A 4,709-nucleotide genomic window follows, 5' to 3' on the forward strand; every position below is an offset into this window, starting at 1 on the left:
AATGCAGAAGGTAAGTGTTCCCTTGGACAAGAGAGGCAGGCTAGGAGCGTTGGGGAATTCCCAAGCTGCCTTTAGGCTTTTTTTCAGGCACTTGGCATTCACAACTCCTGGGCATGGAGACCCTGTAGAAAGTGAAGCTAAGACTTTACTGCCTGGAGGAAAATGCAGTTTGCCCCAAGTTCCCATAAGAGAGACTCAGAAGAAAACAACCAGGCAGAGCAGCAGGACCACCCCCAAATCTGAGCACCTAGACCATAGTCCTGCTGGCTTCCCACACCCCTCCTAAGCACCAATGTAATAAACAGCTGCCCTGGAGAAAACAATGGGCCTTTGTCTATGCCCCTGCCTTTAGATTATCTTGGAGAACCAAACAGGATAATTCCTTCAGAGGAGCGGTTCCCTTAAATACTGGTCCAGGCCATGATAAAAGATTTTTTTGTTTTTGTTTTTTTGCCATCTGCAGCATCTCTCTCAAATGAATTCCCACCTGTTCTATACTGGGCAGTGAGAGGCCTACACAGCCCTCACCCCCCACCCCACATGGGAGCATGGGAATCAGGGGCAGCCAGGTCCCTGCAGCCGGCACTGTCCCCATGGCCTTTACCAATCAGACCACAGAGCTACAACTCGTGCTGCCTTCTTAGCCCGGCCACCGAACCGAAAGCTAAGAACTGCTCTTACTCCCCTTCTCTCCATTCACCAGAATATTCCATATTGAGTGAACTATTGACAGCTGTTTTCATCAACACACCTGTTGAAATGGACTATCAACAGTAACTGTGATTTAAAAAAAGAAAAAAAGTATGAAACAACCAGACAGGCAAGCCCCTCCTAACACTGTACCATCAAATAAAAGTTCCCAAACTGACAAACACGTCAATAAATTTTATGTTGTCATTTTTCTTGATTCAAAATATTTTAAAACTAACCTAATTTTGTACAAGAGGAGGATAAGGTATTCTTGGAAAGGGCTTGCCCTTTCATCCTATTTTATTTACTTGTTTGTTTTAATTTATTTATTAGTCTAGTTTTCAAATGCCCTTTCTTACATGATGTGAAGATACAAGATTTGAGGTTTTTGTTTATTTCTAGTCTCTTTCCCTGAGAAAAAAAATTAATCTGGGAATCCCATGTTGGCCTCAAAAAAACAAACAAATAAAAACCGTGTTTTGTGAAATACCATATCCCTGGAGTGTGCTAGTCTTCTCGCATTTTCCTTCACAAGGATTACTCATGGCAAATGAGTTCAGGAGCCACTTCCTCCAAGCCACCACCAAGGACTAGGCGCCACAACACAAAATCCCTTTTCATGAAACAGACGATCTGAAGAACTCCTAGTGTTTCCCCCCAATTCCTCTCTCCTAGCCAGAATTACTCCTCTCCCCAAATGCCACCAAATAAAGCATACTCAGAGTTTTTCAGAACAGTTAGCTGGATACCATAAGTTCCCTGATTCAATTCAGAATTATCGCTCATTTCCGTGATTTCAGCACAAGGAAGCATCACAGTGTAGTGGAAAGGGTTTTGGAATCAAATGAACCTGTGTTCAAATTCTGGATCAGGCAAGTTCCTTGATTTCTCCAAGTCCTGACTTCCTCCTCTTTGAGACAATTAGTAAGATTTATGAAAGTGTTAAGTAGTGAATGGCACAGAATAGGTCTCCTGAACTGACTCAGTACTTGCTTGACAGCATTCTCTCCTATTGTCCCCAAGAGCTAGGCCTTGCTGGTTATATTTCCATGGCTGTCCTCAATTCCTTTCCAGGCTCTCCTAGGAAAGGCCCAGGGCAGCTACTGAACGGGTATAAATCTTCCATTTCTCCTTCTTAAGAGCCTGAAAGAATGAATTATTAGGTGGCTCCGGGTTCTCTAAGGGCAAGGCTTTCAGTGTCATCCTGGAAAATATTAAAATGTGGAAAAACCACACATCTCATCACCTCGTGTTTCTGTGTGGTATCAAATCAACCCTTTGATGATTTCCTTTTGGAGTTCATTCAATCTGCTCTACGCAAACACTGAATCAGGGCTCTATCACTTTGCAGAACAAATATTTCAAACAGGCAAAAAGTGTAATCAATTTTTTCTGTTTTTTGTGGACTATACATAGTCTTATTTTACAGCCCTCTTATTTTGATCCCTATAATGGGGAACTTCTCCATCATGAAAACAAAAGAATTCCCAGTACCAGATGGGCCAGAAGTATGCCCTTGTGGGCTACCTTTTCTGGGACCAAAGAAATTTTATACAGTTGAATTCTTTGTAAGGGTGATTTAGTTAAATTTATGTTAAATTTGATTTAATTTGTAGAAGTTTGTAAAAGCTTTTCACATAAACAAATTTACAAATCAGCGGGGGTAAATCCTTTATTGGCCCAAGGATCTCAAATTTGGGCTCTAAAAACGTAGTCAGCCTTTTCCATGACAAGCTGAAGGCCTCAACTAAACATGTGGCCAGTGTGTAGAAAGAATCCTTGGACTCTAGTGCTAATCTCAGCCTGCACATCACTACTGACGTACAAAACCTAGAAGTGGAATAGAACCTCACTTTTCTACCCTAGCAGAATATAAATAAGAATCTTCACATTTGTGGGGCCTCTGGGTGGCTTAGTCAGCTAAGCGTCCAACTCTTAATTTCAGCTCAGGTCATGATCTCATGGTTTGTGGGTTTGAGTCCCGCATCGGACTCCACACACACTGTCAGTGCAGAGCCTGCTTGGGATTCTTTCTCTCCCTCTCTCAAAATAAATAAACTTTAAAAAAAATTTTTTTAATAAATTAAAAAAAAGAACCTCTACATTTGTAAGAATGTCTAGAAGATTACCAATACGGAAAAGAGCCACTGGGGAAAAGGCACCATTAATGGACTGCACTTGTCCTCACTACCTCCTGCCTGGCCTTTAGCAAGAGCTCCCTCAAAAGACCTCCACTCCCCCACCCCCACCTCCACATCCCCACCCCCCATCACCTCTGCTTTCCAGGCCATCAAAGTGTACTGTCAGGCTGGCTATAAATCCCCATCCACCTCATGCCACTCCAGCCATCTCCCCCAAAGTCTCCATGTTCTTTTATACCTCCAGGTCTTTTGTATACACTGTTCCCCCTTCCTTTCCACCTCTACTTTGCTAGCCAACTCCCATTGTCCCTCAAGATGCAGCTCTAATAGCACCTTCTCTGGTTGCCTTCTGTGATCCTGGGGCTTCCTTTGCATCTTTTCCTTATTATTCCTCCTTCTCCTCTAGTTAATCACCTATATCATACTCTACTATAAATGTTTCTCATGTTGCCCTAAAAGAATTTTACAAAACAAGTATTCTTCCCATATGTCCAAGTTAAAAATTACTTTTAAACATATGTGTTTGCATCATAAATAGTAGTAGAAATATGCTTTCTAGCCTATTATAAATATTGGCATTTTATAAATATTGACGTTTTAAAATGAAAGTACTACATTACTCTTTTTTTTAAATGAGTCCAAATTCATCCAATGAAGTCTGAATACCATAGTGATTTACAATCTATCACCATCCATTTAAATTTTTTAAAATATTTATTTATTTATTTTTGAGAGAGAGAGAGGCAGAGCACAAGCAGGAGAGGTGCAGAGAGAGAGGGAGACACGGAATCAAAACAGGCTCCAGCTTGGAGCTGTCAGCACAGAGCCCAACGCGGGACTTGAACTCACGAGCTGTGAGATCATGACCTGAGCTGAAGTCAGACGCTTAACTGACTGAGTCACCCAGGCACCCCATCAACATCCATTTAAAAAAAAAAAAAAGCATGAAATTTTATACCCATTCCTTCTTCTCTATGAACTTTTACCTTTTACTTCCTTCTCAGGATTTTATCCTAATATTTATGCTTGAAAATCTTTTAGTGATCAACTTTTGACATTTCTCTGCAATATAAGTATTATATATAAATACATTTACATATTTTTAAATCCTATGATATAGACTCTAAATGTCCAAAAAATAATTTCTTTTGGATTAAGTTTTCATTATATTTATTACTATTATGCAACTGATCAAAACATTCATATTACAAATTTGTATTAAATATAAAAGCAAAATTTTATTATAAATGCATTAATTTCTGTATTTCTAGTCTATATGTTGCAAGGGCCAAGAAACTTTGTTCACATAAATAACTACATAGGAATGAAAGAACTTTTGTTATAGCAATATCAATCTTTGCACTCTGAGTTAGATGCCCAAATTACACAGTGATCCATATTCAAAAATTATTTTGGGATGCCTGGGTGGCTCAGTCGGTTGAGCGTCTGACTTCAGCTCAGGTCATGAGTTCAAACCCTACATCGGGTTCTATGCTGACAGCTCAGAGCCTGGAGCCTGCGTCTAGATTCTGTGTCTCCCTCTCTCACAGCCCCTCCCCGGCTTGTGTGCATGCTCGCTCGCTCTCTCTCTCTCTCTCTCTCTCAAAAATAAATAAATAATTTAAAAAATTTTTTTAATTATTTTTTTTTTATTTTTTTTTTCAACGTTTATTTATTTTTTTTTTGGGACAGAGAGAGACAGAGCATGAACGGGGGAGGGGCAGAGAGAGAGGGAGACACAGAATCGGAAACAGGCTCCAGGCTCCGAGCCATCAGCCCAGAGCCCGACGCGGGGCTCGAACTCACGGACCGCAAGATCGTGACCTGGCTGAAGTCGGACGTTTAACCGACTGTGCCACCCAGGCGCCCCTAAATTAT

The sequence above is a fragment of the Lynx rufus genome, unplaced genomic scaffold, assembly GCF_022079265.1.
Source record: "Lynx rufus isolate CCGP_SWC_20201006 ecotype Redwood Valley unplaced genomic scaffold, mLynRuf1.p SCAF_9, whole genome shotgun sequence".
NCBI lineage: Eukaryota > Metazoa > Chordata > Mammalia > Carnivora > Felidae > Lynx > Lynx rufus.